Below are 12,985 nucleotides of genomic sequence, written 5' to 3' on the forward strand. Positions count from 1 at the left end.
CAGGAGTTGTTGGCCCAAAATGAATAAAAGGAAGAGCAGTTTAGAAAGAAGAAATCTAGGTGGGAAGATCCAGGAGGAAGAAAAGTTGACATATACTGAACTAAAACTGCTCTTAGAGGTACCAATAAAGGGAAGTGTAGATTTAGAACAGGGGCAATTGCTTAGCCATATGGGAGAAAAAGAAAAAACATTTGGATCTTCATCTCACACCATACACAAAGTCAATTACAGTTAGTATAAAAAGACTTAAGAAACACAAAACTGTAAATGTAGACAGCTGAGGCCTCACCCATACCAGCTAGGAGGCGGAAGAGGAAGAGAAAGAAGTTAGAAAAGAATTAGAAGAATACAGTTTCATGGAAGCTAAGGAAGAAAAAAGTAAAACTGGTAAAAGAAAATTTCTGGGAGGTATCTTTCTAAATACATTTTCTAAAAGGACCCAGGACCCAGGTCAAGTCCCAGGACTTGAGTAGGTGCTACAAATTGGAGCTTTCTTTATAGTTAGACATGGATTCAAAGGTGAACCTACACAGAAATGGTTTCTCTAAGGAGCTCTTCTTCCTAAAGGCTAATATAGGACAAAACTCAATATTTCAACCTTGGGAAGAGATGCCCCCACACCCCTTAAATAGCTAAGCAGGAATCAGAGGGGCCCAGGGAAATGGAGGTCACTGAGTCAGGCACAAAGAATCTCCTATGCAGTCCAGCGCAGCACACTAGGGCTCTTGAGTTCACATAGGGGTTTAAGGCCAAGACCCAGCCAGTGATGAAATCCTCCTTTGCCTGGCCTGTCTCCTGTGTACCAATCTCCCTTGGTGACCTAGCCATAGACTAGTTATGGCAGCACAGGGTTCAGGATGCTGGGACCCCCTTCTCCCTAATAATTTGAAAGGCTGAGTTACAGGTATGGCCAACTGGCACCTGGGAAGCAAAGAAAGGGCAAAGAAAACCATCTTGATCACTGCTTCTCAGTAGTTAAGACCTGGTGCTGGTGCTGGTGCTCATTTCTAGAACCAGACAGTCTCCCTTCTAGAGGCCTGGCAAGCCCGCTGAGGGCTCTGGGATTGATGGATGGCCAGCACATGTTCACTGCCCTCAGGTTCTCTGTTCTTCATCCTGTCTCATCCAGAGCTGAGTGACCAGCACATTCCTAAGCCTTACAAACAGTCCTGACGTTGGAAGACCTAGAGTGTGAGTTCTACCTCAGGGGTTAGTGAGTTTATAAAGGAAAAGAAAGAGTAGTCAGCGAGGTCTATGAGTGAGGATGGGCATCTTCTTAATTGAAGTAGAGAAAAAAAAGAAATCAAAAGCTCAAAGGCCACAAAAGGTTTTTTTTTCTTTTTCCTTGACCAGGAATTGAACCCTCCAACCTTTTGATGTACAGGATAAAACTTCAACAAACAGCCACACCGATCAGGGCCACAAGAGATATTTTTAAAATATCCTTTTAGGTGCTCACTTCCACAAGACATATACTAAAATGTCCTCTTAGGGAGGTAGGGGGAAGTAAAAGCGGGTAAAGGGAGGGATAAATGGTGATGGAAGGAGACCTGACTTGGGGTGGTAAACACATACTACAATATACAGATAATGTGTTACAGAACTGTACACTTGAAACCTATACAATTTTATGAATCAATATTATCCCAACAAATTCAACTAAAAAATTTTTTTGTTTTTTTAGAAAAGATTTTATTCATTTATCTTTAGAGGGGAAGGGAAGGAGAGAGGGAAAGAAATATCAATGTATGGTTGCCTCTCACGTATCCCCCACTGGGAACTGGCCTGCAACCCAGGTATGTGCCCTGACTGGGAATTGAACTGCGATCCCTTAGTTCGCAGGCCCATGCTCAATCCACTGAGCTACACCAGCCAAGGCTAAATTTTTTTTTAATATTTTATTTATTTATCTTTAGAGGGGGAGGGGAGGAGAGAGGGAGAGAAACATCAATGTGTGGTTGCCTTCTCATGAGTCCCCTGCTGGGAACTGGCCTGCAACCCGGGCATGTGCCCTGACTGGGAATTGAACCATGATCCTGTGTTTTGCAAGCCCGCGCTCAATTCAGTGAGCTACACCAGCCAGGGCAAAATCTTTTAAATAAATAAAATAATCTATTAAAATGCCTAAAGCACTCTGATTCCACATATCATTTTACTCCGAGCAAGGAGACACCACCAAGATCATATCTATCCTCAATGTGCACATAAGGGACAGGATCAGAAATCTCCTCAGCAGCAGTACTAATTCAGAAATCTCTGAAAGGGCATTTGTCAGTGCAGCAAATATAGGAATGAAGTAGAACCATGACCTGCCCACCTCCCCCCCAAAAACAGGAATCAGAGGACCAAGACATTTCAAAAATGGCAATAACAGCAGTAAAGGTATAAAGGTCAACACGAGACTAAGAAACGTTTGGAATCCTCATGGAGAGAGAAAGAGCAGGAGGTGGGAAACAGGGGGGTGTCAGGCTATAAATCTGTTTGGAAAGTTGTTTGCTATAAAAGTGCAGGGCTGGCACTGCCTGGTGTGGTTCAGTTGACTGAGTACTGAGCTGCAAACTAGAAGGCCACTGGTTCAATTCCCAGTCAGGACACATGCCTGGATTGCAGGCCAAGTCCCCATCTGGGAGTGTGCAAGAGGCAACTGATCAATATTTCTTGTGCATATCAATGTTTCTCTCCCTCTCTTTTGCCCTCCCTTCCCCTCTCTCTAAAAATAAATAAATACATACATATTTTAAAAATACTTATTTTATTTACTTTTGGAGAGAGGGGAAGGCAGGGAGAGAGGGTGAGAAACATCAATGTGTGAGAGGTTCGGTTGCCTCTCACATGCCCCCCCAAATGGGGACCTGGCCCACAACCCAGGCATGTTCCCTGACTGGGAATTGAACCAGCGACCTCTCGGTTCACAGGTCAGCACTCAATCCACTGAGCCACACCAGCCAGGGCTAAACTTTTTTTTTTTTTAAGTGGACTATCAGGTTCATTAAAGAGCAAAGCCTCACAAATGCAGCATTGGCCTATTCAGATCACAGGAGCTAAAGAGGGAACACAAAGAGACATTTCAAAGTTTAAAAACCAAGAGATGGCAATGGTCGAAGCAGGCCTTAGGAAATCCAAGAATCCTAACTGCCACCACTGCACATGTCTAAATTCCATACAAGGACTGTGTTATTTCAACTTGCCACACAGAGAGAAAGCAATTCGTATGATGTTGGAATTCACTTCTGAGGAGTGTCATAATTAACTTCTTGACAGATTTCTCCAAAATGACTTTTAAACTTCCAGGTCATGGTCAACTAACAAAGATCAACTTGCATCAATGTGAGATTGAACTTGTGTACCTTCTTTTCTTTCTTCCACTTTATTTATGCTGGTTGTAAGGGGGATTTTAATATTTTATTTATTTATTTTTAGAGAGAGGGGAAGGGAGGGAGGGAGAGAGTAAGAGAAATGTCTATCGACCAGTTGCCTCTTACACCCTCCAATCGGGGAACCTGGGCCCTGACCAGAAGTCGAACTGGTAACCTTTTGCTTTGAGGGCCAACACTTAACCCTCTAAGCCACACCTGTCAGGGCTATTTCTAAATATTTTTAAGTGCCCTGTTTATCCTCTAGAGTTTGGAAATCTTGAACACAGGAAAGACTTGTGATTGGACTTGCTAAAGGAGGTATATGATCAGTCAATATGGAAGGCAGCCCCTCAACTGTAGATAATGAAGTTAGAAACTATACCCTAATCAGACACCTAAAAGTCCTTCTGAGTATGACTAAATAGAAAAATTGGGGGCATATATAATGGGGGTCTTGAATTTCTCTGAGGAAATAAGGAATTGCTTAGATAATGGGAGGAGGTTTAGCATTAAATTTTTTAGGATAGCAACAAATTTTCTTCTTTTTTTTTTTTTAGGTTTTATTTATTTACTTTTAGACAGACAGGAAGGGAGGAAAAAAGAGAGGGAGAGAAACATCAATGTGTGGTTGCCTCTGTCGCATCCCCTACTGGGGACCTGACCCACAACCCAGGCATGTGCTCTAGACTGGGAATCCAACCAGCAACCCTTTGGTCCACAGGTCAGCGCTCAATCCACTGAGCCACATGGACCAGGGCAAATTTTTCTTATTAACATGGCATTATTTAGGCTATGCTATTCATTGCTGCATAACGCATTTACCTTATCTAGTGAGCTTGGTAAGACACTAATGCTGAGGATATTTCAAACAAGTAGAATACAAAATGGCTTATTATGTGCCTTGTAATACATTTAATTAACAGTCTGTCTTGCACCTTTGTAGAGGTTTCTGGGAGCACCAGCAAAGAGGCATTCATTCCTAAAGGTTTTAAGGGGTTGATTTGCTCATCTCATTGATCCACAGTAGATACACAGGAAGGGCAGATTCACTGGTGAAACAAACCCATGAAGGTACATTAAGGGCATTTCTGATTTCTCCCACAGAACATGGTTAAGAGAAACCAAAATATGAACAAAAAATTTAGGAACACTGGCCTCTGAGCAAAGCTCCAGGTACCTCTGATGCACCCCTCCTTCACCTTTCCCCATTCCACTACCAAAGTAAAACACCAAAGGTGAAGCTCAAGAACAATTACTCATCCTAGATGCTAGAGGCCTGATCACTCTCTTGGGATGCCCTCCTCTGGGAGTGTCTCTTCTTCCCAGATATTTTGGAGGGAGCTGCTCTTTTTACTGCTAGAGCACTCCCGTGCATATTCCCCTTTCAGCTTGAGCTTCTCAAGCCACTATTTGGAGAAAAGGAGAGGATGGAGTTTGACTCTGAAAAGGTGATGATAACATCTAACACATTTCCTTTTTTACTGGACTGTCCCAGTAAACTGAGTTGCATGAACAGAAATAACTTCGAGCCCTTCTTTGAATTTCTTTGGCGGAGACAGCGTCATGGCAACGCGAAATGGGAATTCACATCTGTCGAGCTGCTGGGTGGCAAACGTTTTGCCTGCACACCTACCTTACTGATAACCCTGCGGTAAGTTCGATCGTTACCCCCACTTACAGGAGAAAACCAAGGGCCTCAGAAAAGCGAAATATGCCATCCAGTGAACTTGATCGGTAAGGTGTGGCTCCAGTAAAAGTCTCAGCCGGGAGCAAGCAGGGCTCGCGGCGCCGTTCCCCCGCGCCGCAATCTGGCGGGAAACCGGCTAGAGACACTGACCTGAGGAGCGGAGAGCGGGACAGAGCACGGCCAGGCACCGGGACAAAAATGCCCACCTAAGGTCGCTGGCGAAGCGGCGAGTGGGGAGGGTCCCTCTGAGCCTTTTGGATCCTGCGGGTTTAGCTGCTTCCGCCCGCCAAGAGAATCAAACCTCCCGGGCCGGAAGGGGCGGGGCGCGGCGGAGTGAGTGAGGCGGGGCTTGCGTTCTTTCTCGGACCGGAAGCGGGAAGTGCTGGCCGAGAGGTGGATGGTCAAGTGACTCTTGGGACATGTGAGAGGTGATTTAAATCCTCGATTTTCAAACTGGGGTATGTCTGTCCCTGAGGGCATGATGACATTCTCTAGGTGGCGGGGACACAGTTTCCACATAATTCAACTTTCTTACGTCGTTTCCTAAAACTGACCTGCAGTAAAGGAGCTAGTAGTCATGGTTCTCATTTTAGTTCCCCTCCCAAATCTTCCTAGAATGTGATGCCATGAGGACAAAAAAAAAAAAAAAACAGAGCAAATTATCCATTAGATAATTCAAGGTACTAGAAACGCCAATCTAGCATCGTAATTGAAATCTTTTTAATACACTTTACTGTTAGGCCATTATGTGATTTTCATTGCTGTATAAATAACGATCATGATGATAACTTGGTCCGGGAGAAAAAAAATAAAAAGCATAACCACAGGAAAGAAAAACATTAAGTATAAATTTACATATAAATAGACTTTTTCTGAGAACAGTTTTAGGTTCAGGGCAAATTTGAGAGGAAGGTACAGAGCGTTCTAACCACTTCTCCCACACACATGCAAAGCCACTCCCAAAATTAATATCGCCCACCAGAATGCTACATATGTTACAACTAATGAACCTGCATTGACATGTCACCCAAATATCATGTACATTTGAGGGTTTTACACAAATGTATGATGACATATAACTATCATGTAGCTGAGGTGGCTAAAAAATGGACCCGGAGCCAGAAAAGTCCAATTAAGGGCTTTTATTCCAGGCGAGACACTGCGATCAGGATCAGGCAGGCTGGGTCCGAACAGACAACCCCAAGGGAAAGGGCTGTTAAGGTGTCTAGCAGCCCCCCTAAAAAGAGTGAGTCACCCTGCTGATTTGCTTAAGGTGTCCTGGGTACCAGATCAGGTAGGGCTGATTCTGTGGACAGCTGGAGGGAGAGAGGAGAGGGCAGTGAGGATTGCACCGGTTTCCAGCAGGATGCCGGCAGCTACGCCTAAATTACTTCTGACTTGGGGAATTTCGTGCTCAGGTATTTAGCCGGTGACGTGTCCATTCTTTGTTTCAGCGTAGGCTGTGGCTTAGGTCCATGTCCCAGTATAGTCTTAACGATAACCACCATTATAGTATCGTGTAGTTTTACTGCCTACCTGTGAAGCTATGTAGTGTATATATGTATTTTTATCGCAGTGAACTACAATAGAGTGCTGGATAAAAGATTTTCAAGCCAAAAAATTACATTAAGATAATATTCTGTGGAGTGGAAATATGAGTAAGGAGGAAAAAGAAAGAAAATAAGCTAAAAACAGTTTGTGTATTTTTGTTTATGAATTTTTTTTTAATGAGTGATGGTAGGTACCAAATCACTTCACTATTTCCCATCCACTGAATATCTTTAAAGGAGTGATGTTACAGTTTTACTGTGAGATGGTTACAATAATACAACTTTTAAAAAATATACAGGGGTGGGCAAAAGTAGGTTTACAGTTGTGAATACACAAAATATTTTTATTACTTATTGCATTATTTATTTGTATTATAATTGTAAATCTACTTTTATCCACCCGTGTATTTACAATAATCCATAAATTACATCCATTCTGACCATTCAAAATTACGATGAAAAAATGTAGATGTCTATTTAAAGTTTTTCAAAATTATTTTGAATGTACACATTCGGTGAAAGGAGGCAGGGCTCTGTGGGCCTGTTTCCTCATATGGACGATAAAGAAGTTGGATTATAATGTTGCTGCTCCCTGTTTCATGAGTCACTAACTGGGAGGGTCCGGCCATTTGGGATGTAACATCTCCACCAATAATAACGCCATTAGCAACAATAATAAGACCCATTACAAATTTCTGAACTATTAATGTGCACTTACATGCATCATCTCTGTAACTTAATTTCTGCCCCTCTCACTCAGGGTCGTTTGTGCTGTTCATCCTTTCATCAGTCACCAGTATCTACCCTATGCCAGACCCTCAGGGTAATGCCAGAGAAAGGGAGAAAAGAGATGCAGCTTCTGCCCAAGGTAACTCAAAGGCAGAAGAGGCAGATCCATAAACAACTATCTCTTAATAAAGCACCAAACGAGTAGTACTAAAAAATGAATGCAGCCATGCTGGTTAGAGCTCCAAGAGAGAAGCAATTATTTCTGACCAGGGCATTGAAGTATTTTGTAATGATGTTAGCCCTCCTCCCTTCCCTCCTCCCCCCCTCCCCCTGCCCCACCGCTGCCAAAAAAAAACCCCCACAAAAAACAAGAAAATTCCCTAGACAGTGAAAGCTATGCAGGGAGCAGCGCAGAGGCAAGAAAACACAAGTCTCCTGGGAGAAAAGCATTTTGGGGTGGAGCACAGAAGACTTGATAAAAAAGTAAGGAGGGGACCCATTGTGAAGGGCTTTGTATGCCCGGCCGGAGCTGAGAGGGGTGCTGACCAGGAAAAGGAGATGAACAGATACACTTCAGAGAAAGCCCAAAAAGCCACTCTGTTCAGCACAAGAATGTCCCAGGCCTGGCCAGGGACTTGGTGTCTTTATAGCTGATCCCAGCCTGGTACCCAGTAGGAGCTCAAAAACTTCCTTTTTGAAATGTAATGTGTGTGTGTGTGTGTGTGTGTGTGTGTGTGTGTGTGTGCGCGCGTGCGCGCGTGTCCTTACTTACTTGCGAGTTTGAATTCCCATTCTTCCAAAGGAACAGAAATTTAATGCCTTTTGGAGTCCACCCCACAATTCTCCCCCAGCCCATTAAGATGATGGGAGCCGGCGTCTGGCCTTTGGTCATCAGCCCATGCCAGTTGCCACCCCTGTTTCTCTTATTCCTGCCGGCCAGGGCCCTTCTGGCCTGGAAGCACCCTCCTCCTCTGTGCCGCATCTAAGAGCGTGGGAATCGGGCTGCTCCTTCCTTGGAGTAAAGAAATCCCCAAGCTTCAGCTTGGCCTCGGGGGCTCTGTGTAGAAGGCAGGGGTGTCCCTCCACACACCACCAAGGTCCCTGTTCCCATTATTTTCCCCTTTGTTTTTTCTTTCTCCCAGCCCCAGGGAAACCTCTTCTCTGTTTGAGGGTGGGGTTTGGGGTGCCCCTCCCTCTCTCATAGAGATTTTATATATTCCTGGAGTCTTCTTTAATTATGGAAGGGTACACATTTTGGATACCTAAGCAAGAAAGCCTCTTTGATTTTTCTTACGTCTCTATTACACCCCTTCCCTAGGGACACAGACCAAAAAAAAAAAAAAAAAATCAGCACCTTGAATGAAGGAGGGAGTGAAGGGGTGAGTTAAGGGGAGAGTGTTAAACTACATGGACAAAGGAATATTGTGAAACATCTCAAAAAACTGTATTCCAGCACACATAACAACTCAGTACATTTTTTAATGACATGTGAATGAATAAGCATCCACATTTGCCAGGAAAACAGTGATTCTACATTGTCTCCCAGCTTCAACTTAGCGGCAATACAGTGTGTGCCAGAGAACCATGACCATCAGAAGAAAAGGTCATCAGGAGGGCCATCTTCTGCAGTAACTGGAGCCCACAGACCACCCTCCTTGAATATAAACATATCTTGAAACAGCTTTAACTCTCAGTTGAGAAGCTATCCACACCTACCAGGATTCCCAGAATCCCTGAAGCTGGGTTGGAACATGGAAGGCCCAGTCTGTTCATTCGGAGGAATATTTCTAGATTAAGGCAAGGTAGCAAGCCCCAGGTCAGAAAAGTTCAAGCCAGTACACTGGGACCAGATGGACTGCTGATCAGGCAACTCTGGACCTGGCTGCCTGGCCTCTCTTTTGCACTCAGTCCTCTTACCTCCTGTGATAACTATTGTGGACCCCCTCCTTGCCATGAGTTCATCACAGAAAAGCTTCCTTGGCTCTGCCTCCCCCATTGCAGGGCTGGCAGAGGACTCCGGAATGTGCGTAGAACTGAACTGGAGGACAGACAGGAGAGCTCGGCTGAGGAAATGGCCATGGCAGCAGCAAGAAGGCTTATGGACAGTCCTCTGAGACCTCCAACCCCGCAGCTGGGTCATCACTATGCCCTGGGCAAAGCATGCAGAGCCCTCCAGGAATCCCAGTGAGTTCACGCACCTTCTCCCCCCAAGGCCCTGAGGGGCCTGCGCCAGGCCTGGGATTTTCAAAATCAGGGCCAGGATTCTATGGCTCTCCACTGAGCAAACTTGTGCCAAGTGCTTGCTGTGTGTAGAGACGGAGATGAAAGTGATACCACTCACTCATTAACTGACTCAACAAATATTTACTGACACCAACAAGTCCCTGCTCCCACAAAGCTTACCTTCTAGTGGGCAAGGCGGAGAACAAACACATAAACAAAAGTGATTTCATTTTATACCTTGACACTTACTAAGAAAACTAAGTATGGCCCTGGCTGGTGTGGCTCAGTGGATTGAGCACCAGCCTGCAAACCAAAGGATCACTGGTTTGATTCCCAGTCAGGGCACATGCCTGGGTTGCAGGCCAGGTCCCCAGTAGGAGAGGCAACCACACATTGATGTTTCTCTCCTTCTCTTTCTCATTCCATTCCCCTCTCTCTAAAAATAAATAAATAAACTACATATTTTTTAAAATAAAGAAAACTAAGTATGGACGGGGGTAGGTAGAAAGTGATGTGGGGAGGGAGTTAACAAGGTAAGATAAGGTGGTCTGGAAAGGCCCCTCTGAGGAGGTAATGAGAGCAGAGGTGTGAGGGTGAAAAATAGAGTCTGGGAAAAGAACATTCCACACAGAGGGAACGGAGGCAGCTCAGCCTGTTTAAAGTGGGTCTGTGTGGCTGGAAAGAAGGGAGCAAGAGCAGAAGAGCCGGCAGGCAGAGAGGTGGGGGCCACGGGGCTGGACAGGGTCCTGCAGCTCATGGAAGCGCTCACCGCAGTTTCACTCCGAGTGTGATGTCAAGTCACACTTGGGGATGACATGGCCTGATTCACATTTTTAAAAGACCAGAAGGCAGCTATGTGGAGAACTGACCGGAAAAGGAGGGGTTTAAGCTGTAAGACCAGTCAAGAAAGTTATTGCTGTTGAAGTGGCTGATGGTGGCTTAGATCTGGGTAACAGTAGTGAGGGGTGAAAAGTTGTTGGGATGCTGGACATATTTTAAAGGAAGAACCCACAAAACTTGCTGATGGATTGGATCTTGGGGGTGAGGAAAAGAGCAAAGTCAAGGATAATGCCGGAGTTTCTGAGCTGAGCAACTGGATGAATGGTGATGCCATCAACTCGGAGAGTTGTGTATAGGAGTGGAGGAGGGAGGAAGTCTGGAATCAAGGACTCTCTCTGTCTGAGCCCTGGCCAGGTAGCTCAGTTGGTTAGAGTGTCTTCTCAATATGCCAAGGTTGTGGGTCCAATTCCCAGTCAGGGCACACACAAGAATCAACTAATGAATGCATAAGTAAGTGGAACAACAAATTGATGTTTCTCTCTCTCAAACAATTAATAAAAAAATTAAAGAATTCTATTTGAGGATTATTAATTTTATACTGGCAAGTGAGCAGCTAGATACGTGATTCTGGAATTCTGGAGATAGGTTGAGACCAGATACAGCCCTGGAGTCATGTGTGCAGAAGTGGTATTTAATCTCCCAGGAAGAGACATTAGTAGAAATTAATAGGAAAAGAGTAGAGATGAAGAGGTTTGTGAATTGAACACTGGGACATGCCACCATGATGTGGTCAGGAAGAGAAAGAATGGCTAAGAAGGGACATGGACAACCACATGGAGACTGGGAAGCCTGGGGAGGAAGTACTTCAAGAAATGCATCAAAAGCCACTGGTAGCCCTGGCTGGTGTGGTTCAGTGGATTGAGTGCAGGCCTGCAAACTAAAGGATCCTGGTTTGATTCCCAGTCAGGGCACAGGCCTGGGTTGCAGGCCAGTTCCCAGCAGGGGACACACGAGAGGCAACCATACATTAATGTTTCTCTCTCTCTCTCTCTCTCCTTCCCTTCCCCTCTAAATAATTTTTTTTAAAAATTTAAAGCTCCTGTTAAATTAAACATAAGGTGAGAAATGGGAATTAACCACTGGCCAAGAAAGGTGGAACTGAGGGAACCTCTCAGTGAAGTGCTGGGGTGCTTGCCTCACTGGAGTGGACAGAAAAGAACATGAAAGCTGAGGAAGTGAGAAGCATCTGAGAAAATCCCAGCAGGAAACCCTCAGCTCACATTTTTCAGGAGACATCTTAATGAAGATACTATTCAGCGAGGTAGGTGAAGGAGAAAACTAAAGAGGAAGTCGAGACTTCTAGGAAATAGAATAGTGGGAAGTTGTTAAAATCCTGAGTTCCAAGGAGCAAGAGGAGAAATTGTATTAACTGAAGCTGGGTGAAGAGACACAGAAAGGGCCACTTGGAGCAGAAGGTGTGGTTGAGGGAAGTAGCAGTCAAACACAGCAAAGTAGGGGAGAAGCAAGAAGAATAAATTGGGCTAAATTCAGTTGGAAGCCACTGGAAACCAGCATGTAAGGCAACCCAGAGACAGAATCCACAGAAGCCAGTTTCCCTGGGGTGGGATGGGGGAGAATGGACCAGAGAATGGAAGAGAGCTGGAGAAAAAAAAAATCACAGCTGTAAGCTGGGGGAGGGAGAGGACAGCAAGTACAGGTGACTCTTACGGACCAAAGCAGAAGGTAGTGAGGCACAGAATGGTTGAGAGGAGTGTAGACATTATACCCCAGCTTCACCACTGTTTTACCAGGGACACCATGATTGTTTTGGAAATTAAACGAGATGATGGATATAAGGTTCTTGGGCTCCAAAAATTACAGCTATATTTACATGCTACAAACATAGTACAAAGATATAGCTACTTATTTTCAAAGTAGCTTTGATATTTAAGAATTATGGTGATTTAATGTAAGTGCAATGAGGAAAACCAGTCCCCCTTGCCGAGATCTCACGGGTTTCTCTTGGAACCTGTGGCCATGTGCACTGTCACCACCTGGTGGCAGCACGTGGCAGTTATGGGCTCCATTGTTTGGGACGGCGTGCCTTTCAGGGGTTTTTTGGACAGAAAGCCAACCAGACCTGCTGTGCCTCCTGCTAAAGTGCACAGCACCACCTTTGAAGGTGCCAAAAAAATCAAACCTGAATCTAATTAAGGTTCTGGATCCAACTACCCATTTGCAGGAAATACAGAAAAGAAAGAAACATGTTAAACAACCTCATGAGGAGCAGCAAAGCCAGAGGATGGAGATATGGAAATCTCTCCAGGACAAACACCTTAATTTCTTTAAAAAATAAAAAGTAAAAGAAAAAGGAAAGGCTGAAAGAGTAACATATCACAATAAAAAGCATTCAGGGAAATGTGAATGCTGACTAAATATTAAATATTGAATGATTTTAAGGAATCACTGTTACATTGTGGTATGGTGGTATTGGTCTTGTAATTATAGTCTTTCAGAGGAATTATTTAATTATCTTTTAAAGGAGATACATATTGATCACTTCTTGGCCTTTGGCTAAGATTAAGTGTAAAAGAGACACTATTGAAATATAGGTGTCATGATAGGATATCCGAAATTTGCTTCAAAATAATCTGGCAGGG

The 12,985-nt window shown here is 44.4% G+C and overlaps 1 protein-coding gene across 5 annotated transcripts in view; it reads right to left on the minus strand.

The window, feature by feature from the left end:
• MELK (maternal embryonic leucine zipper kinase) overlaps nucleotides 1-5,337 on the minus strand; it is a 78,585-nt gene extending 73,248 nt beyond the window's left edge. For 3 of the 5 annotated variants that reach the window (XM_037144535.2, XM_037144536.2, XM_037144532.2), the window contains exon 1: nucleotides 5,194-5,337. The gene's annotated coding sequence lies outside the window, so the exon portion shown is untranslated. Of the gene's footprint in view, nucleotides 1-5,034; nucleotides 5,166-5,193 lie in introns of those variants that run through there. The other 2 variants (XM_037144533.2, XM_037144534.2) reach the window with 2 other exon arrangements.
• Nucleotides 5,338-12,985: the final 7,648 nt, after the last annotated feature.

Source organism: Artibeus jamaicensis, unplaced genomic scaffold, assembly GCF_021234435.1.
Source record: "Artibeus jamaicensis isolate MK-2021 breed Jamaican fruit bat unplaced genomic scaffold, CSHL_Jam_final scaffold_1964, whole genome shotgun sequence".
NCBI classification, from domain to species: Eukaryota; Metazoa; Chordata; class Mammalia; order Chiroptera; family Phyllostomidae; genus Artibeus; species Artibeus jamaicensis.